We start from the raw sequence: 23,400 nt of genomic DNA, 5'->3' as shown, positions 1-23,400 counted from the left end.
TGTTTAGGTGTGAATAATAACATATCCCAAAGTTTTTGCATTGATGAAAGGACTAAACTACTGTGTACTATAATACACTTTTAGCCTATCATCTTTGGAGGGAGTGGGGGCTTACGAATCTAAAGAGAAAATGTAAGGTATTTAAATTTGTGATGATAAATTTACTGGTGCCTTATCAATTTTGCAGTATTTATCAACCATAAAATAACAGTGAAAGTCAGTTCCGAATTTATCAATTTGTTATTTTAACTTAAGCCCCTCGTCTTCGAACAATTGGGCTCTAATGAAAAAAGGTTAAGATGGGTAGAACCAACTGTCCTCATAAAGTAACTGTACCGATGAAGGATGACAGCTTGTCAAGTACTGTGCTCTTTGGCACAATTTTTCAGTGGAAAAAAAGTTTTTTTTAACTTTATGTAAGGAGCAACATTAGGGGAGGGATGTAGGACTGGGACATGGTTAGCTGAGAGCAACTTTGAAAATTACCGACCAGCAAATAGAAATTGTCTCAATGTGCTGAAATAAGACACAATTGTCAGGGTGTTAACCTTTCTATCTAATGTGTCTTAGATATTAAACAAAGATACTTAACACTAAACTACTTTTGACTATCTGTAAAAATATACTCTTGTGATACAAAGTTTCATCCTTCAAATGACTTCAGTGCTTCAAAATTTACCTTAATGGTTCTAGCTATTTAAAATAGAGCTTGCCATATTAGGTTAGTCATAGTAGTCGCAGCTGTAGTAGTAGTCTTCATAGTAGTATCTCTAAGATACAAAAAGGATATTTTGGAGCGACATTCAATCATTTACCTAGTTTCAAACAGTTCGTGGTAACAAATTGTAGTAAGGAGCGACCCGGCTCAATAGTAACCAAAACTCTAAAAAATGGAATTTTGATACCAATAGCTACATCAAAAGAATCGCATTTTAATGCTGGTTTTAAATATATAAGTTTCATCAAGTTTAGTCTTACCCATCAAAAGTTACGAGCCTGAGAAAATTTGCGTTATTTTAGAAAATAGACGAAACACCCCCTAAAAGTCATGGAATCTTAACGAAAATCACACCATCAGATTCAGCGTATCAGAGAACCCTACTGTAGAAGTTTCGAGCTCCTATCTACAAAAATGTGGAATTTTGCATTTTTTGCCACAAGGCAGATCACGGATGCGTGTTTATTTGTTTTTTTTTTTTTTTTTTTTTTTTTTCCAGGGGTGATCGTATCGACACAGTTGTCCCAGAGTGTTGCAAGAGGGCTCATTCTAACGGAAATGAAAAGTTCTAGTGCCCTTTTTAAGTGACCAAAAAAATTGGAGGGCACCTAGGCCCCCTCCCACGCTAATTATTTTCCCAAAGTCAACGGATCAAAATTCTGAGATAGCCATTTTATTCAGTGTAGTCGAAAAACCTTATAACTATGTCTTTGGGGACGAATTACTCCCCCACAGTCCCTGTGGGAGGGGCAACAAGTTACAAACTTTGACCTGTGCTTACATATAGTAATGTTTATTGGGAAGTATACAGGCGTTTTCAGGAGGATTTTTTTTGGCTGGGGGGAGGGGTTGAGAAGAGAGGGATATGCTGGGGGAACTTTCCATCGAGAATTTGTCATGGGAGAAGAAAATTTCCATGAAGGGAGAGCAGGATTTACTAGCATTATTTAAAAAAAACAATTAAAAAATAAATGTGAAAAAGCTTTTTCAGCTGGAAGTAAGGAACAGCAATAAAACTTAAAACAAACAGAATTTATTACCCATATGAGGGGCTCACCTCCTTCTAATACCTTGCTCTTTATGCTAAAGTATTTTTAGTAATTTCAACTATTTATTCTATGGCTTTTGTGATTCAGGGGTCATTCTTAATGAATTGGGATAAAATTTAAGCTTTAGTGTAAAGAGCAAGGTACTGACAATGGGGCGAATCCCCTCATATATGCAATAAAAACATGAGAATACAAAAGTTCTTTACGTAAGCTAATTTATAAGTTATGTAAATCTTTTACCAATAAAAATATTCGTAAAAAATAAAAGTTCTAGTTGCTTTTTTAATTAACCAAAAAATCGGAGGGCAACTAGGCTTCGTCCCCCGCTCTTTTTTTCTCAAAATCATTCGATCAAAATTACGAGAAAGCTATTTAGCAAAAAAAAAAAAATATACAAATTTCGTTTTGATTATTCCTCTGCGGAGAGCCAAAATCAAAACATACATTGATTCAAAAACGTTCAGAAATTAAATTAAAAAAACAAGTTTTTTTAACTGGAAGTAAGGAGTGACATTAAAACTTAAAACGCACAGAAATTACTTCGTATATGAAAGAGGCTGCTACCTCATCAACGCCCCGCTCTTTATGCTGAATTTTTTTACTGTTTTAAAAAGAAGAATTGAGAGAAAGAGTCAAACTTTAGCGGAAAGAACGGGGCGTTGATGAGGTAGCAGCCTCTTTCATATACGAAGTAATTTCTGTGCGTTTTAAGTTTTAATGTCGCTCCTTACTTCCAGTTAAAAAAACTTGTTTTTTTTTTATTTAATCTTCTGAGGGTTCATTGTTTTAGTCTATGGAAGAAGTTCTACAAGTTCAATGGAGCAAGGCAGACGGGGATCCTTGTAGTCTGATAGAGCTTCATCAATGCATCGAATATCCTGAAGATATTCCTTTACAAAGGTGGAGAAATCTTTATCCAACATTTCTATCCAAATTCAAATCTCAGCCAGGTCTATGTATCTCATTTGCGAGCCAGAGGGGAAGAAGATGCCTTCTTTTTTAAAGGTTAGTTAATTTAACTTGCTAGTGTTGCTTTAAAATCAGTCGATATCAAACAGTTCGTGGTAACGAACTGTGGTAAGGAGCGACCCGGCTTAATAGTAACCGAAACTCTAAAAAATGGAATTTTGATAGCAATAGTTATACAAAAAAAATCGCATTTGAATGCTGATTTTAAATATATATTTTTCATCAAGATTAGTCTTACCTATCAAAAGTTACGAGCCTGAGAAAATTACCTCATTTTAGAAAATAGGGGAAAACACCTTCTAAAAGTCATACAATCTTAACGAAAATCACACCATCAGATTCAGCGTATCAGAGAACCTTATTGTAGACGTTTCAAACTCCTATCTACAAAAATGTGGAATTTTGTATTTTTTGCCAGAAGACAAATCACGGATGCGTGTTTATTTATTTTTTTTCCCAGGGGTGATCATATTGACCCAGTGGTCCTAGAATGTCGCAAGAGGGCTCATTCTAATGGAAATTAAAAGTTCTAGTGTCCTTTTTAAGGGACCAAAAAAATGGAGGGCACCTAAGCCCCTTCCCACGCTCATTTTATTCCCAAAGTCACCGGATCAAAATTATGAGATAGCCATTTTCTTCACCATAGTCGAAAAACCTAATAACTATGTCTTTGGGGACGACTTACTCTCCTGCAGTCCCCAAGGGAGGGGTCGCAAGTTACAAACTTTGACCTGTGTTTTGTATATATTAATGGTTACTGGGAAGTGTACGGACGTTTTCAGGGGGATTTTTTTTGGTTTGGGAGGGAGACTTGAGGTGGGGGGGTTACGTGAAAGTATCTTTCCATGGAAATTATTACGCATATGAGGGATTTACCTCTTCGTAATACCTTTCTCTTTACGCTAAAGTATTTTTAGTAATTTCAACTATTTATTCTACGGCCTTTGTGATTCAAGGGTCATTATTAAGGAATTGGGACAGAATTTAAGCTTTAGTGTAAAAAGCAAGGTATCGACGAGGGGTGAACCCCCTCATATACGCAATAACAACATACGAATATAGAAGTTCGTTACGTAAGTTAATTCGTAAATTATGTATATTTTTTATTAATGAAAAAGTTTTAGTTGCTTTTTTAAGTAATCAGAAAATTGGAGGGCAACTAGGCTTCCTCCCTCGCTCCTTTTTTCTCAAAATCTTCCGATTGAAACCATGAGAAAGCTATTTAGCCAAAAAAAAACTAATATGCAAATTTCGTTTTAACTTTTTGTGTGCGGAGAGCCAAGATCAAAACATTCATTAATTAAAAAACGTCCAGAAATTAAATAAAAAACAAGTTTTTTAAATGAAAGTAAGGAGCGACATTAAAACTTAAAACGAACAGAAATTAATCCGTATATGAAAGGGGCTTTTCCTCCTCAACGCCCCGCTCTTTACGCTAAAGTTTAACTCTTTCTCTTAACTCTATTTTTAAAACAGTAAGAAACTTTAGCGTAAAGAGCGGGGCGTTGAGGAGGAAAAGCCCCTTTCATATATGCAGTAATTTCCGTTCGTTTTTGAGTTTTAATGTCGCTCCTTACTTTCAGCTAAAAAAACTTTTTTTTTATTTAATTTTCTCATAAATCAGCTGATGTATAAAACTCTTGGTTGTTAGGCTTAAGTATAATAAATTTTAAATAAAAATTGATTCATCCATACATTTTAATGCATACACTGTAATCAAAAATCCAGTTTTACAAATTTATTTACTTTTAGCAAATATCAATATAATGCTTTTTTTCTACTCCAAATAGACCAGCTTAACAGACAAAGTTTTTATGTCTGACAAGTCCAGGGTTGCTCTAGCTCTAACGAAGACCCATAAGTTTCTTGCCCAGGAGAACCCCTATGCAGAAAGCCAACTGTGAACTACAATGGCTCTATCAAATCGTAATGCCCGAAAATTGGATCAAGTAGCCTATTATTTCACCCCTTACAGGCTTATAAATTACAGGGCACTTGATCATTCAAGGGCAAAAGACTAAACGATCCGGGATGTGTAAAAAATGAGACCTTAAATTTCGTCTCTTACGATCGGCAATAAAACAACGATTCATAAGTTTCTTGCCTAGGGGAACCCTTGTACAGAAGGCCAACTGTGAACTACAATGGCTCTATCGGTGGGGAAGGGGATCTATTTCTTAAACTCAAAAAGTGATGGCATAAAATTAAACCTTTTTGAATGTCCATCACATTTTGGCCCCATCTTTGCAAGGAAAACCCGAATAAGGGTTGAACCTGCATTTACCAATGTGTTTAGATTTTTCAAAATCAGTCCCTATTTGGAATATTTAGATCTTGTCCAAAGCCCAAGGAACTATTACCTCAGTTTTTTGAGGAAATTTTTTTTTATACCTACCCCCAAGTGCGTCTGGAATTCTAGCATCACGTGAAGACTATTATTGTGTTGCGAGAGCAACACTTTGGTTTTGTCCCGTTTTTTTTTTCTATGCCGCCGATGTCAGCTTATTCCTGGAAACTGATAAAAGTCTAACCTAAGCGGTTTTTACGGAAAGTAGGAGTTTTTTACGGAAATCCTCAGGGCGGATTGATGAATATGGCATTAGATGTTGGAAAGCTCTGCAGAACTCTTGCCTGGGGCCGAAAACGATGGTTTTTGCTTGTCCACGAGCCAGAGCCTATGGTGTGCAATGTGAAGTGGAGTTATGTAGCCTATGTCAGAGAGGAGTATCTGAAGTTGTGCAGCCGAGCTTGCGTTTCATCAAACCATGTTTCTGCTTTCGAGTGGAAAGCTCCGTTCAAGCAGGCAAGCAGGCAGGCACCACTTTCAAATTAAAGATGGACTAAAATCTATAAGTGTTAAATATATGCGGCAGTTACCCGACCCCAAAGCCAATATATCTTCTTTGAGTGATAAATAGAAAAATTTACAGAATCAAAAAAGCGGCATTTTCCCACGGGTCTGAAAGTGCTGCCGTGAAGAATGGAAATAATATTTGCAAGTTCTAGATACGTGATTGACATAATTGGAATGGATCTGCTCTCTTTGGGGGAGTTGGGGGGGGGGGGGGGTAATTCGGAAAAATTAGAAAACTAAGGTATTTTTAACTTAAGAACGGGTGACCGGATCTTGATTAAATTTGATATTTAGAAGGAACTCATTTCTCAGAGCTCTTATTTTAAATCCTGACCAGATCTGCTGACATTGGGGGGGATTTGGAGGGAGAAACCGGAAATATTGGAAAACGCTAAGAGTGGAGTTCGGGATGAAACTTGGTGGGTAGAATAAGCAAATGTCGTAGATTTGTGATTGACATAGCCGAGCTAGATTCACTCTCTTTGGAGGGGTTAGGGGGGGGGGGTCAGTGTTTTGGCGTGTCTGGTGTTTCTGGACGTGCTAGGACGATGAAAATTGGTAGGTGTATTAGGGACCTGCGCAATTTGACTTGATAAAGTCGTTTTTCCTGACTCGACCATCTGGGGGGGGGGGCTGAAGGGAGAGGAGAAATTAGAAAAATGGGGTATTTTGAATTTACTAGTGGATGATCGGATCTTAGTGAATTTTGATATTTAGAAGGATCTCGTGTCTCAGAGCTCTTATTTTAAATCCCGACCGGTATTAAGCCTCTGATTTTCCTTTTAAATCAATCTATTGGTTGTTAGAATTTTGCTAGAGCTCATGCCATGTAAGCTCTTGGCTCTCCCGACCTCTCCATAACTTCCATACGAGCGCTTAGCTCTATTTTTATATGTTTATTTAATTAGATAGATCTACATAAATTCCAAATGGAAAAACAAGTTGATACAGCATCCCAAATACATATATATATATATATATATATATATATATATATATATATATATATATATATATATATATATATAAACGAGCAATAATTGTATATTTATGTATCTATGTATGTGTTTTTTTCTTGGTCTTGTTGAGATATTGATTTGTCGCCCTTTTGACAATATTCATGATCGATGCTCGTTTTGATTTAGTTCAGCCTTCGTCTGAATGTTCCTTGAAGGCTTCAGCTTTATACCCTCTGCTTATAATATAGCAACAGTTGTAGTATGAGTAGTAAACATACTTAAAATGAACTAATAAACATCCTTCCGTGATCTTTCTTCTGGAAAAAAAAGGCACATTTTTGTATCTAGGAGTTTGGAACCTTTACAAGAGAGTTCTCTGATATCTTGGATCTGATGGTGTGACTTTAATAAGGACCGCTTGATGCTTTGGGGTCGTTTCCTGCCTTTTTTAAAATCAGGCAAATTTTCTAAGGTTCTTTACTTTTGATGGGTAATAATAGATATAAATTTTATTTTCATCCTATTATTTACTCTTTTAGTAATTACTAAATTAGTAATTTTTATTAATTACGCATTGTTGACGCCTTGCCATAATTACTAGTTAAATGTTCTTTTTTGTCCCTCCAAGTAGATATCCTTTCCATTTTCGTTGTTTTTGAAATTCTATGTCGTTGATTGAAATTGTGTCTGTAGTTGCTATTCTATCTGACTAAGGCTTGTAAGTAGTTTTTTTTTAAAGTTAAAACGATATTTTTAGAGCAACAAAATAAAACACAATATAAGAATAAAAGCGAGCACATCTTTGTAGAGCTAAAAACGAAGGATGGCCAAAATGAACATCTTTTCTAGGTTTAATTTAGAGCTAAGCAATAATTCGTAACGAACTACTGCGTGAATTACGAATTCGTACTCGATTGTGGAGTCGACATAATCTTTTATCCTGCTTTGCGAAAATTCTTTTATATTCTTTCACCGTCCAAACGAGACTAACGACTTTTTTTTGCAGATCAACTGAACTCGTGCTATAAAAAAAACTCCACAGATTCTTAACGGAAAACTAGGAGTGCCGTGCAATGTACTCTTAAATGTTGCAAAAAATAGACCATTAAAAGAGGGTTTTTTATAGATAGACTATATTATTCAAAAAAATTACCTATAAAACTTTTTTTTACTTAATGATTTTCTTTTGCTCTATTTTGAAAGTGTGCTAATTAACATTTATGGTCTAATATTTTACGTTTTGTTTCTGGCAGTTTGTCTGGACGTAGCACAGTTCTTACCCTCTTTTTAACTATGGGGATTCCGTTCCCTATATGATGAGTTGTTCTAGCTATTTCCTTGTTCTCTAGCTCCCTTTTGACATTTTGTATCTTTTCTAAGCATTTTACCCTGACCGGAATTCCTTAGCCTTTTCCTGTCTTAAATATAGATTATACCTGTTTGTTGTTAGCCTTATACTTTTCTAGGGCTTCTCGGTTTCATCTACGAGCTGCTTAACTCAGTAGAGTTCTGCTTGATGCCCAATTATTTGTTCTTGCCTAGCAAAAGACGATAAGATCATTTTGACCATTTTTTTTTTTATGAGGACATCTTAGTAGAACTAAAAACGAAGGATAGCTAAAACGAACGCATATTTTAATTTTGTCCTCAATATATAGGGTCAGTTTGAAGTTTTAGAGCTGTTCTTTTTTCTTTTTATCACTTCTTTTTTGGTCTTTTATCTCCAATTGATTGACGTCCTTTTTTTCTTTTCTAGGTTAAATTTTAGAACTGAGCAGTAATTCGTAACGAACTCTGTGGAAGTCTGTTTTCTGTTGCCGTCTTTTTGTGTGATAGCATTCATTTTCACAGAAAAAGGCGTTGCAACATAACAGACTTCTAGTAATTGTAAAGTTCAAATAAAAATAAAGGGTTCTTAACTTTAAATTCATTAAATTCTCCATAAAGTTCTTGTTTTTACTCATTTCTCTCTCCTTTTCACATTTCGAAAGAAACAGAACCCTAAACATTTTTAATAAATTATCTTTTTTGCTCGCCCCTCACTAAACGAATTTACTGCTCATCCAAGCTCTTCTGCTCCTTGTATGGCCTCTGCTCCTCATCCTGGAAACCGCTTTCAGATTCAACAAACAAGGAAAATATAGAATCCAGGACATTTTGTTTTCCCTTTATTTTAATAAAAATTGAAAACTTGTTCAAATAAAACTTTATTATTTTGTTTTCTTGTAGCTTGTCATATACTTACTGCTTCATGTTCCTAGAGTTAGGTTTTATGGAAGAGACCCTAATAAAAAGATTGGATCAATTGGAAAGACAATCTTGCTCACAATCCTAATTCTAGAATTCATCATTGTTTTGATCTTAGAAAAAGAAGTGCCATGTCTTTGTGCTTCTTAATCTATGCTGCTAAATTAATAAAATAATAATTATAAAATAAATAAAATAGTCAATACTTCATACATAATTATAGTGCGGTCAATCAGTCAATCGGTTCTTCCAGTTTGATTACTTAGAAGAGTGCATTTATGCTCGTAATTTTTAAAATTGTGTCTTCTTTATGCGGAAAAGAAAGCATTATTGTAATTTGATGGATTTTTTCTTTTTTAATTGGCATTGTATTTGTGTTTACAGTGCTTTTATGTTGGCGATAGAATTGGGTAGACGGAGAAGTGTTCAAAGCTGGAATACTTGCTGTGTTTTAATGGGTATCTCTAGGCTCTTTTTAGAAGGCCAGAGCCAATTTCCAAGATAGAAACGCCAATGAAAATACTATAGAAGAATCTTAAATATGCTGGAAAAGAACTTACAGAATCTTAACGGAAAACTGGGAGTGTCCGGCAACGTACTCTTAAATCTTGCCAAAAATTGACCATTAAAAGAGGGTTTCTTATAAATAGACTATGTTATTTAAAATAAAATACATATGATTCTTTTCTAATTGTTTTTTTTTTATCCTTTGGTGTTTGTTCCATACTGAGATATTCTAAATGAAAATCTTGTCCTTGTTTTTTCTTCTTTTTCATTTATAGAAAATAAATTTCTTGCCTTTGTATATTTCCCAAATTTATCCTACTTTTTTTTCATTATTGTAACTTCTCTAACCTTTACATACTCATGAAATTCAAAAAGAAAAAAAAAACGGATCTAGTATCAATAAATCCATTGCTGCGAAATTATAGGTTGTAATGTCAATGTTTGTTTTCAATTTGTTTATGCCACCCATAATTGTAATGATTGTGACTTGTAGACAAAAAAAAAATTAGACTTTCACACCATTTCTTATTCCTAGCTCCAGCTATTGAGCATAAGCAAAACTTTGCTTTACAGCACGAGAGTTCCTGAACCTTACAGTCTCTTCGACTCCTGGGCACTCTTTAAAAAGCAAAAAATTATAGTAAACGTTAAAACAGACAGCAATGCCTAGGTACTTACAAGTGGTGGCTTTTGCAGTAGCATTTTCCAATATTTGGTAGGGCATTGCACAAATCTTTGGAGACGGTTTTATCCAGATTAATCTCTAATTTTTCACGAATGACCTGAACACTAGTCATTGAGTCATGACCGGGAAAAGCTGTCAAGTAATTTCTTACGCCTTGTTGGATTGTTCACTTCACCAGGTAATTTTTTTTTATACCAATATCAAATTGTAATTTTGATACCAATAGTTACATCAAAAGAGTCGGATTTTAATGCTGATTTTAAATATATAAGTTTCATCAAGTTTAGTCTTACCCATCAAAAGTTACGAGCCTGAGAAAATTTGTCCTATTTTAGAAAATAGGGGGAAACACCCCCTAAAAGTTAACAGAAATCACGCCATCAGATTCAACGTATCAAAGAACCCTACTGCACAAGTTCCAAGCTCCTATTTTCAAAAATGTGAAATTTTGTATTTTGTTGCCAAAAGAAAAATCACGGATGCGTGTATTTTTTTTTCTGGGTAGATCGTTTCAAAACAGTGGTTCTAGAATTTTGCGAGAGGGCTCGTTCGAACGAAAATTAAAGTTATAGTGCCCTTTCTAAGTGACCAAAAATATTGGAGTGCATCTAGATCCTCTCCCACGTTCATTTTTCCCAAAGTCGTCGAATCTAAATTCTGAGATAGCCATTTTATTCAGCATAGTCCAAAAACCCTATACCTATGTCTTTGGAGACGATTTACTCCCCCACAGTCCCCGAAAGAGGGGCTACAAGTTAAGAACTTAGACCAGTGTTTGGATATAGTAATGGTTATTGTGAAGTGTAGAGACGTTTTCGGGGGGGGGGGGGGGGGTTGGGAGGAGGGTTATGGGGGGGGGAAACTTTCCATTGAGGAATTTGTCATGGGGGAAGGAGAATTCCATGAAGGGGGTGCAGCATTTTCTAATAATATTAAAAAAAATGAACAATTAGATATGAAAAGTTTTTTCTACTGAAAGTAAGGAGCAGCATCAAAATTTAAAACGAACAGAAAATATTACGTATATAAGGGGTTCACCTCCTCCTAATACCTCACTCTTTACGCTAAAGTATTTTTAGTAAGTTCAACTATTTTTTCTACGGCTTTTGGGATCAGGGGTCATTCTTAAGGAATTAGGACGAAATTTAAGCTGTTGTGTAAAGAGCGAGGTATTGACGAGTGGACGAATCCTCTCATATATGTAATAAAAACGTACGAATATAGAAGTTTGTTACGTGAGCTATTTCGTAAGTTACCTATATCTTTTACTGATGAAAACGTTCGTAAAACTTTAAAAGTTCTAGTTGCCTTTTTAAGTACCCAAAAATTGGAGGGTAACTGAGCCTCCTCCCCCATCCTTTCTTCTCAAAATCGTTCGATCAAAATTATGGGAAAGCTGTTTAGCCAAATAAATAAATATGCAAATTCCGTTTTAATTATTCATCTGCGGAGAGCCGAAATCAAAACACGGATTAAACGTTCAGAAAAAAAAATATTAACTGAAAGTAAGGAGTGACATTAAAACTTAAAACTAACAGGAATTATTTCGTATATGAAAGGGGCTGCTCCCTCTTTAACGCCTCGCTTTTTACGCTGAAGTTCGACTTTTGACCCTTCTAAAGAACTTTACAGAATCAACAGAAAGTCAAGCCTTTTGATGTATTTATTACAATCACAATCCATTTTTTTTAGTTTTGGTTACTATTGGGCCGAGTCACTCCTTTCTTAAGGGTATATAACCCCAACTGTTTGATTAGCTCACCAGCCTTGGAACTGATCACATCGTAAAAATATTATGAGACTTCCACGACTTGAATGGATCAGTTTTTCGTGGAACTTAAGACTCCCTATTGAAAATTTGCAGAACCTTTATAGATTCAGCTGCTGGAGAAGCATGCATTGCATTGACTACAGGAACTTTTCAATGCACTCCCCACAAACTAGCTTGGTTCTGTCGTGGCTGAATCGTAGGGGACCTTAACGGCACTTGCATCTATTGATACGGATTTAGTAGCCAGAAAGCCTGAAACCATATCTCTCTCTATAGCTTGGAGAAGATCTTCAGGGGAAATATACATTTCCATGAAACGCAGATCAAGATGTGGAATATGGAAATTGACACATCAGAAATACGTGGCAATCGTAATGGTTGTGAACTGAGCGTGGTCTATAAGCCTCAAAGCCATTTTACATAGCCTAGTCCTCTCGAGGTCCTCAGCAACATTTGAAAGTCTACCCTCTTCAAATCTACTATGAACTTGAGAACGAGCTTCTCAAACTTATAGATGTAGGTATATATGCTGTATATCAGCATGTATGAGTACTAAATTATGTACTAAATTATTCTTCTTCTTGGCCATTTCTGGAATAATTTTCTACGTTGTATCTTTTCCGTAGGACGTTCACCGGTATATAAAAGAAAAAACTAAATTAGTCAAACATTGTCAAATATCGTTTTCGTTGTCGATATCTGCGTTTTAATATTGATATTTCCCCCGACATGCCGATATATCAATATTGAATATCGCCCAACAGTAAATCTTTGTGGAAAACTAGGATTGTGCTGCCCCTTACTCTTAAACGTTGCAAAGAAAGATCATTGGGTGTTCTTAAAAGTTTATTTTTTGTCGTCAAAGAAGTAGGCCATTTAAGGACTAAGAATAAGCGTAATAAAAGCAATAAATTGTGATATCAATAATACACTTCACCAAATAGCATAAAATAATGAAAACATCATAAATGGGAATATGGAGGAAATTGGTAACTTTATGGTAAGCCAGCAATGAAAAGCCTTCGAAGTTGATTGACGAATTTGATACCTCGGAATAGTAAGGAATGCCACGAGAAAGGGAGCAATAATTATTTGATAATTTTAACTCTATTCATTGCTAGAAAATTTCTGGTTTTAAATTAACATTTTTTTAAGGTAGTTAGTACATAATTTAGTAGGGCTGGGGGTTGGAGCCTTTTTCATTGGAATGACTAAGTATTTCATAATTCTACAAACTTGTTTTGGTTATTAGCCGGTTCTTTGTTTCCTTGTTGGTTCTTTGCTGCTTCCATAAAATTGCATATTATCTGTCTGGGATGAAGTCAATAACTTTTTTTTTAGAAAGAGAAAGGGCCTTAACGCCTCACAACGTTTATTCCTAGGTCCATGTTTTAAAAATTGTCTCATGAGGCGTAGCTTCTTTTCTGGGGGGGGGGACAACTGTATTCACCATTCTAAAAAAAATCGGATATCCATTGATTAGAAAACACTGTCAAACTTGTTAAACACTAAGGCTTAAGTTTTTTTTATCAAATTGATTTCATTTAACACGAGGTAGTAGTGCGTACAGGGTTGCCGTAGCGGTTAGTTATTAAAGTAATAAAATGTGCCAATTTTGCATGTTAAGCAGCAATTTTTTGTGCTACAGTAAAAACATTTTGCGCGTGTTGAGGTACGAAGATATGCGGACGTGTCTGTTTATATTTGGACATTTCAGAATAACCAATAAAAACGAATTTCAAAAACAGTAAAAGAGAATTAAAAATAATGATAAATATGTAAGGAAACAGAAACAAATTATTGTACAAATTATATAAAGTTTTCAGATCAATCTGAAAACGGTGTCGGATTGAAATAATTACCTCTTAAGGAGGTTTTCATCGCTTTTCTCCCGCATTAAGCAATGCCAAGTATTATCGCCTTGCCTCAAAAAAGATTAATTTTTATGCTTGAACATGTGTATTAGAATCATGAATGGGATTGAATTCATATGTACATCCTTGTCAAAGGTATTGCAGCAGAACATTAGGAAAAGGAAAAGTGGAATCGGCATAGTTTTTTCCAGTCTATTTCATTTGGAAATAGTTGTAGAAACTTTGGAGGGCCTCATTTGACTAGATACTGAAATTCTGAATAATTAGGGACTGCAGCTATCACAGCTTGCGATTAAGACTCCTTTGCAAGTGTGACTTCTTGTGAATATGACTATTTGTGACTGCACATGCTACTACTTTCCACTGTAACAATGACTGATTGCGACTTGTACTACTTGTAATTGCAATCACTTATGACTTCCACTATTTATGTCTTTGCCACTATGTACGACTTGGCTGATTTTCACCGTGGTTGCCATTACCTGGATTTGCAACAGTTACTAATTTGATTGAGACGGCAACTACAAATGACTGAGTATGGAACTGATTGTGACCGAGGCTACAACTGCCCCCTCCTCAACACCACGCTCTTTACGCTAAAGTCCTTTAATATTTAAAAAAAATCTTATTGTTCTAATTAAAAAAATCTTGTATTTCAGGAGTCATTCTTAACGAATTGGGACACAATTCTGACTTTAGCCTATAGAGCGAGTTGTTAAAGAGGAGCTACACCCCTCGTATAAGTAATAATTTCTGCTCATTTAAGTTTTAATGTTACTCCTTCTTTTCAATACAAAAAAATGTATTTTTCATTTAATTTCTGATCGTTTTACAAATAATGCCAGGAAATCGATCTCCACTTCTATGGAAACATCCCACCTAACCATGGGTATATTCTCTATACAATTCAATCCTGGTGATAATTTACCACAAAAAAATTGCCTTTTATATCTTCTTGCTTAAAAAGGATGTCTCAAAATACAACATCACAAAATAGGATGCCACTTAAAAAAGGCACTAGAACTTTCGATTTTTGTTGGAATTATTCCTCTCTCGATATTCTAGGACCACTAGGTCGACAAAGTCTCCCTGGGAGAAAAAAATTAACAAGCATCCGTAACCTTCTTCTGGCAAAAAAGTATTTAAACCTCAGAAATCAGAGCATCTGACTGGATCAAGTTTGTTGATCAAAATTAATTTAGATTGAGCCACAGGAGTCAGTTGCACTATTTGTTTTCAGTCCTAAAGAATCAATTTTTTCCCTGATCCGTATCCCATGTTTCGTGCCTATTATCCGGGGATAGATTCGCAAAGTGGTTTTAGAATCACCCCCCCCCCACTTGAAGCTTCGAAGTAACTGGAATTATAGGAGGTTCAGTATTTTCCAATTACACAAAATTGTTTTCGAATTATTTGGATCAGGCTTTTACTGATCAAGTTTAGGTCAGAGTGTTCCTTCACATTAGGTCGCACTAGTAGTTTCCGATCCTATTAGACTTTTTATTAAAGGCAAAGTCCTCTCTACTATTGGTTTCTTATGTTTCTATGCAAGGGCATATCCAGGGGGCAGTTTCAAGGATAAATGCCCCCCCCAAAAGTTTAACCGTCATTATAACTACACGAGCGAAGCAATGAGAGAGCTAATCTTCGTTGGCGCCCCTTCCAAACTGTAATTATATATCTACCCCTTTTTATGGCACTTGGTTAATTCGGAAAAAATAGAAAACATGAAGTATTTTTAACTTACTAACGGTTGATCAGATCCTAATGAAATTTGATGTTTGGAAGGATATTGTTTCTCAGAGCTGTTATTTTAAATCCTGACTGGATCTGGCGACAATAGGGGGAGTTGGGAGGGGGAAACTTAAAATCTTGGAAAACACTTAGAGTGGGGGGATTGGGATGAAACTTGGTGGTAGAAATAAACGCAAGCCCTAGATACATGATTGACATAACCAGAACAGATCCACTCTCTTTGGGGTGGTTGGGGGGTAATTCGGAAAAATGAGGTATTTGTAACTTACGGAAGGGTGATAAGATCTTAATAAAATTTGATATTTAGAAGGATCTTGTGCTTTAAAGTTCGAATTTTAAATTCCGACCAGATCCTCTGAAATTGGGGGGAGTTGGAGGAAACTGGAATTCTTGGAAAACGTGAAAATTGGAGTTTTTTTTATCTTACGAATAGGTGATCTTATCTTAATGAAACTTAATATATATAGAAGGATCGTATGTCTAAGATGCTCCATTTTCGACTCGAATTGGATGCGGGGACATAGGGGGTTGGAGGAGGGAAACAGAAATATTGGAAAACGCTGAGAGTGGAGAGATCAGGAAGAAACTTGATGGGAAGAATAAGCACAAGTTCTAGATACGTGATTGACATAATTGGAACGGATCCGTTCTCTTTGGAGGAGCTGCGGGGTGGTGGTGTTAATTTGGAAAAATTTTAAAAATTGAGGTATTTTTAACTTAAGAACGGGTTACCGGATCTTGGAAAACCCTTGGAGTGGAGGAATCGGGATGAAGCTTGGTGGATAGAATAAGAAAATGTCATTGCTGTGTGATTGACGTAACTGTACTGGATTCGCTTTCTTTGGGGGAGTTGGGGGGAGGGGCTCAGTGATTTGGCGAGTTTGCAGCTTCTGGGCGTGCTAGGACGATGAAAATTGTTAGGCGTGTCAGGGAGCTGCACAAATTGACCTGATAAAGTTTTTTTTCCAGATTCGGCCATCTGGAGGACTAAGGGAGAGGAAAAGTTAGAAAAAATGAGGTATTTATAACTTACGAGTGAGTGATTGGATCTTAATGAATTTTGGATATTTAGAAGGACATCGTGACTCAGAGCTCTTATTTTAAATCCTGACCGGCATTAAGCCACTGATTTTTCTTTTAAATCAGTCTATTGATTCTTAGAATTTTGTTAGAGCTCATACCATATGAGGTCTTGGCTCTTAGCTCTTTTTGCCTCGTCACGAGTGCTAAGAGCGTCACAAGTGCTTAGCTTGTTACAAGAGCTAAGAGCCATATGGGCTCTTAGCTCTTGTTTTTGCGGTTAAACCACCCTTCTATCTACCTTCTAGTTATATGCCCTTTGATTTCTAGAAAGAAAAGTTAACTCTTTCTTTAATTATAAGAATGGGAAGAATTATTAAGCTTCGTCCGAAACAGTCGAATTGGTGCAAACACAAAAAGGAAAACTGTGTCGTTCTCCTTTATTCGACAATTATTTCTGAATTTAGCAAAATGATTATCCATATGCAATTTTTTTGGCAAAAGTGAAAAGCACGGTTCAAACGGTATGGCGAATACTGAAAGGGCAAACAAAAAGAATATGTCGAATTTTATTGAAATACCAGTAGGGGTATATGCTACAACGAAGCAGGTGGTGGTTGATCTTTCCATATTTAGTTTTCTCCTTCGAAAAAATGCAATAAAAAACAGAAGCCAAGAGCTCGTATGGCACTTTTGACGAGGTCAGAACCTAAAATTAGACTTGGTACTAGAGTTATCGATTTCGTTGTTCTTTGTTTATTGGTAAGTATTACGAAGATAAAATTGCAAATAGAGTCTCTATAGTCTCTTCTTGTTCGGTATTGTAACGTTTGTCCCACCAATTTTCATCTCGATCTCTCCACTCTAAGCGTTTTCCAAGTTTTCCGGTTTCCCCCTCTCGACTCCCCCAATGTCACCGTTTCCGTTCGGGATTTAAATTTGAGCTCTGAGAAACGAGGTCCTTCTAAGTATCAAATTTAACTCAGATTCGATAACCCTTCGGTAAGTTAAAAATAAATTATTTTTTCTCATTTTTCCGAATCAACCGTCCTTCCAATCACCCCCAGATGGTGAAATTGGGGAAGAGACTATTTCTAATTTAATTTGGTCTGGTCCCTGATATGCCTGCCGGCTTTCATTGTCCTAACTTATCTGGAAGTAAACGAACTAGTAAAACTGGGACGGACAGACAGACGGACAGAAATTGCGATGGCTATATGTCACTTGGTAAGTACCAAGTGCCATAAAAAAATTTGATTGTGATTGTGGGTGCATTCCTGATTTTTCAATAGGTGACCAAACACTAACTCTTTCACTCCATTGGTTTTTCTGTAAGAGTCGGAACGACAGAAAACTAGCCATGAACTTATTTTAGTAGTAACTTTTACTAGATAAGATTTACCGCCATTTTTAGTAAAGTAAGTATTCATCATTATCATCATAGATTTCATCATTATATTGAAACAAATTGTGAATATTATCAGTGAAAAGGATAGGGATACAATTGAAACTCATAAATTTTATACCCTTATAAATTTAATATGCCATTAGATACTTCACAGACCTTAGTTGTCAACTTTAACGTCTGTACTTAATGTAAACTTACTACGGCTTACAACTTCGACAAGGGTGAATAGACAGGTAGTGTTGGGGGAGGTGCACCAACACAACTTGGGCTCTATTGTAATGGATTTCACCCCTTGACCCCTGTAATGAGTCAAGAGTTTTGACCTTCGGGGGAGAAATGTGACCGTAAAATGAACTCTTCGATCTTCCCCTGGAATGTATTCTTAACCACTTTATATGTTATCTTCTTAAATCAATTATGTATAGATTTGGCTTAGTTCTACTCTTTTTAGTGTGTGGCTAATTTACATTGGCTTAACTAAGTTAGGGAAGTCAGGAGGGCGTTAAACACCTCCAAAATTGGTTCAGCCCATTACTAAATTTCACTCCCAGTGGGAAAATATATAAAATGAGAAGGTTGGTCCTTTAGGAAGGGAATTGCAGCCCACTTTAAATATTCTTTATACACCAACGCACGCATGGTAGGCAAATTTAGAACGTAGTTCTTTTCGGTAGAATCAATTGGAAAATATCATAAACAACAAAATCATCTTTCTCTTTGTAATAAAAAAGAAGAATAGAGCAACTAAAAAAAAATTCAAAGAAAAAACTGTACAATGATACACATTTTGTCTTCTTTAGGACTATAAGAATAGTGAAACAGCTTTAGGGCTACAAGATAAAAAAAAATTGGGCTACAAGACTTAGAGATACAAATTTGAATTACAATACACTTATTCCCTCTAGAAAGGCTCCATGGCCAGGGATGCAAGGGGGATAAGAAAATTCAAGCAACAACTCCAATATAAGCAATATATATTAAGGGGGGGGGGTAAAAAATAATCAACAAATACAAAAAAAACAAAAACATAGTAGGCCTACATCAGGACATACCTGGGTGTCGAACGCGGAGAATAAAACACACAACATGAACAGAACACAGGGTATATCAACTCCTTAGAGGAGAAAAAAATGTTATTCTATTTTATTCTTTATTAAATGATCCTTAAGATACCTCTTAAAAATTTCAAACGAGTAGCAGCTCTGTACTGAAGAATTTAGTGAATTCCAGACCTGTTGAAAAGCAGTGGGGGGATTAAAATATGATTGAATAGTAGGAGTAGGTGGAATGAAGATATCATTTGAAGAACGAAGGCTATAAAGAGCTCAATCAGAAATAAACATAAGAGTTTTCTGAAGAGACTTTGGAAGATTGCCGTGAAGGTGATGAAAAACAAAATAAGCACAAGAAATAATGTAAATAGATCATAGACTTAAGAGTGGTGTTGGTGAGGAACGGTTGGTGTCCATAAACAGACGCTGTGCTTTATTATACATGACAGAAAGTGACCGCAGCGTAAACCGAAAAGTAGACATCCATGCAATGGGGTAATAAGAAACATGTAACTGGATAAGACAGAAAAAAGAAGTTTCAGAATAGATCAAAGAAATTTCTGTCTAAGTTTTCACATGATACCCAGACTCCGTGAGACCTTAAACCTAATCATGGCTATATGGTTTCTGACTGAAAGATTCTCATCAAGTAGGATACCGAGAAACCGGACCACCCGATTCTCTGGTCTACACAAGGAGTCTTGTGACACCTGAAGGTGTGTAAGGTGAGGGAAAGCTAAACCAATTCGAGAAAAATAAGAAAATGTGACTTACCAACATTCAAGACCAAGTAATTCGCTTTAAACCATGAAGTGATTCTCTCAAATAATGCCACAATATTAGACTTGATATCACATTCCGTCTTCCCAAGGGTCCCAAGACTCGTATCATCAGCAAAAGCAACAAGAAAATCTTCGTTAGAAGTAGTATTGGAACACGACCAAGCATCAGGATGATGCAGCCTGCAGCATGCCAGAGGTCTGGTGTTCTTTACCGCCGAAATCAGATCATTAACATAAATCTGAAATAAAATGGGACCAAGTACATATCCCTGAGGAACGCCATAATGTACTTCAGAAGGGCTCCGGAAAAGCGGATCAATTGAAATAAGCCTACCAGAAAGATATGAATCAAACCAAGAAAAAGCGTTTGATCTTATACCAGCATGCGATAGTTTAAAAAGAATAATCCGATGAGTTATCCCTATTAATCGTACCTGGCACTTTACTCCACAAAAAGGAGTAATTCATAAGGAACTTACGATACTTACTTTGCGTATTGTACTATTCTTCTAAAAGTTTGCTGAAAACTAGTTGAATATACATTAAATTTAAGAAAAAATTTTCTTTTTTAAAAAAAGTACTTTTTAAAAGGGCAAGTAAAAGAACCAAAATCATGCACATACTGCATCTTTGGTTTACCTTTTTTCGTCAAGGAAATATATATAAAAGACACAGAGAAGCCAATACGATTAATATATTTACATACTAGTTGTGGGAGGACAAGACAACAAAGCAGCCAGTCAGATTAAAGGAACCAGTTTGCTGATCCTTTTAACCTTGGACAATAAAATTTTCGAAAAAACTAACTTTATCAATTTTATTTATCAATTAGCCCAGAAATGTATTTCTAATTAACAGAACCTAAACCAGCTTTTGGTGCTAGTATAAGGTTTGCTATGGTTTAAATACACTTTTCAAAAATGGCTCTGACTTCCGAATAGAATAGCCTATTCCTTAAAATGTCCGCATTCAAATAAGATGTCACTCGATAAAACAGTTCACGCTTTTCAGCATCAATAACAAGCTTGTTCCAAAAATCATTGCGTCTCAATGTTGTCATATGGCCGCATATGATAGAACAATGTTTTGCACGGGTGAAGGCGACATTGAGCTTCTCAGGCTCAGAGAAGGAGCTAGTTCTGTTGTCCCTGTCCCCTACAGCGGATATTACGATGGCATATTTTCCGCTACCTTGCACCGTTGACAATGTTCACTTGAACACTTTTTGCAAAACAAAAAAGTTTTGCAAAAAGTGCAAACAAAAAAGTTTGCACTTGAACAAAAAACACACGTAAGAACAATGTTCCGATAAACATGGGTGCTAGTAAAAGGTGGCTTATACCCTCCAGCCCCTTTGAATGCCTGAAAAAATATGAAAGCACGAAACTTTGTATTAATCAGAGAAAACATGCTTTTAAAGTAGAAAGAGCCTGTGGCTCCATCCTATTGGCGTACCTAGGGATTTGTGCCCCCTAGAAAACGCTTAACCTCATGAAACAAATACAAGTCAAAGCTGAATGTATTGCTGTATTTTCGTTTAGCATGGTAATTATTTCCTTAATACCTAGTTGCCTCCTCCCCCCTGCTGCAGAAAGGATGGGAGAAAAAAAGACGAAGAAACACCATTATGCTCTATATGAGCTTGTATTTATAAGCATCCTCACGCCCACAATGGCCTAACTTGTTTACTTTAATTATTTTTGTTTTCTTTTGTCCAATGTTTGTTCTGTTTCTTCTATGCTCCGGTCTTAACAATTAGTTTTCTATGATATATTTATCTTGTTAACAGTGTCTTTTCTTACTTTGTACTTTTTATTTAATACTCCGCTGTTTTTTAGTGGGTAGATAACTAAATATATACTAAACTGAACCAGACCGATAATTCCCAGCGGGAGTAATTTATTGGTAGGGACCAAGCTAGGGTAGGCTGCAAATTTTTTCTACAGGTCAATATTTGGGGCTGTTGAACAGAATTAATGATTTGAATGACGCAGAGAACATTAACTGAAGCAGTGATTCAGGAAACTCTGAATTGAGTTTCTGGAGGTTGAATATACAAGCCAAAAATTACCGAGTTGAATTATTTTCGATAGGATGTTCTGACCCGTATGAAACTACAGGTATGTAGATGAATATAGCTGGGAAGGCTACAAGAAGATGTATACAGAGAAATATATAGTTATTTATAGGGGCATAGCTACAAAATTATCATTGGGGGCAAGAGGAGCTGCTATTATAGAAGGTGCTAATCAAGCGGTACCAAGAAATTGTAGCTATTAAAAAACTCTCTACTAGGTGAATATAAAAACATTACGCAATGCATTATAAACAATAAACACACGTTAAACAGTCATAAATACAAGTGATGGTGCTTGGATTTTACTAAAATTGTCAGCAGTGAGCTGCTCCAGACGACACTAGTATAGCATAAACAGTGTTTTGGGTCAGCGAAGGTGAATTTTATATACACTCGTTTTTTTCAGCCAGATTTACTACTGATACTACAATACATATCTATCCTCCATGTCACCTGATCCCCACGCCTAGCACATGATGTGCAATCTCATAAATGAATCAATCTTTATTCAAATAGCCCGGGTATCCCGCTATTCATTTGCTCGTATTATTGAATGGATTTTGACTCATTAAGATTTCATTTTATGTACTAAACATAAAATATACGTGATTTATCATTATTTATGATTTCTTATTAGATTGATTTATTTGTGGGTTCACAGATTTCTATTAGTAAATAGCATTGATAGCAACGGACCACATAAAGCCGAAAAAAAAATCATAGGCAGTGCAATAGTGCTGTCTAGGTAAAGACACATAATAGCTAAAAGTATTACCAAAGATTGTGTAACATTATATTGGTGTTGCTAGTCAGGGAGCCACACGAGAGAAATGTTGATATTTAAGGATTGAGGTGATCAGCAAGCAGCAGAAGGTTTGAGTGTGCAATCTAATGCAATCGACCATGCTGAAAACGAAAATCGGCGTTATATAGTCGACAAATGGGTGCGACATCCACATTTCTTCAAATTCCCTAAAAATCCATCTTAACTGGCAAAAATTATATTAAAATCGATAAAAAATTACAGGTTACTCCAAAATTGTTCAGCTATACCTCAGATCGAAGGTAATTAAATAAAGAATCATATTCTCTTTTCAAAATTTTTTTATCTTTTGCCGTTCAGTTGTAATCACAAAATTTCGACAAAAAAGTTAACACAATTTATCTCTCTTTTGGATTAATCTTGATCCATCTTGAAAATTTGCCTGACTGAGGTGTATTTTTTTTAATGGCTTCTGTAGGAAATTTATTGTCCTACAAAATGACTGATCCAGAAATTCTCTAACTCTTCTCATTTTTGAACTATTGACAGAAAAGCGGATTGACCCAATTTTTAGCTCGGATAAGCAGCGGCATCTATCCAGTGTGAATGCGTCAGGGTATCAGATACTTCGGTAACTACGAAAACGACTTTAGACCGTGGTATCAGATACCATCAGGGGCGTCACTAGCCGTTCAGCTTTTGGGGGGGGGGCGTCCAGTTTGTGCCGACGGACTCAAAAATGTGCCGACAAAAAACGCCGTTGCCGCTTCGCGTATACACCAACCTGAATCCTATCTTCCAGTTTTGTTTCTTCTTCAGGTGTCCTTGGAGCAATTTTCGAAAGGAATAATAGGGTTTTTGTTACATTTTGCTTAAGAGTACTTTTATTTCGGGAAGAGACGTCTGACGG

General features: G+C 35.9%; 1 protein-coding gene and 1 long non-coding RNA gene across 2 annotated transcripts in view; both read left to right on the top strand.

Annotated features, from left to right (window-relative positions):
• The window catches only part of LOC136039052 (uncharacterized), a 70,985-nt gene extending 62,218 nt beyond the window's left edge, over nt 1-8,767 (top strand). The window contains exon 2 of the long non-coding RNA XR_010620365.1: nt 8,306-8,767. This is a non-coding gene — a long non-coding RNA (uncharacterized LOC136039052). The remainder of the gene's footprint in view (nt 1-8,305) is intronic.
• Nucleotides 1-23,400, top strand: part of LOC136039533 (WD repeat domain phosphoinositide-interacting protein 3-like) — a 475,762-nt gene that overhangs the window by 245,596 nt on the left and 206,766 nt on the right. The gene's annotated exons all lie outside the window — the stretch shown is intronic.

Source organism: Artemia franciscana, chromosome 19 (genome assembly GCF_032884065.1).
Source record: "Artemia franciscana chromosome 19, ASM3288406v1, whole genome shotgun sequence".
NCBI classification, from domain to species: Eukaryota; Metazoa; Arthropoda; class Branchiopoda; order Anostraca; family Artemiidae; genus Artemia; species Artemia franciscana.
This window is presented reverse-complemented; position numbering and strand designations above follow the sequence as displayed.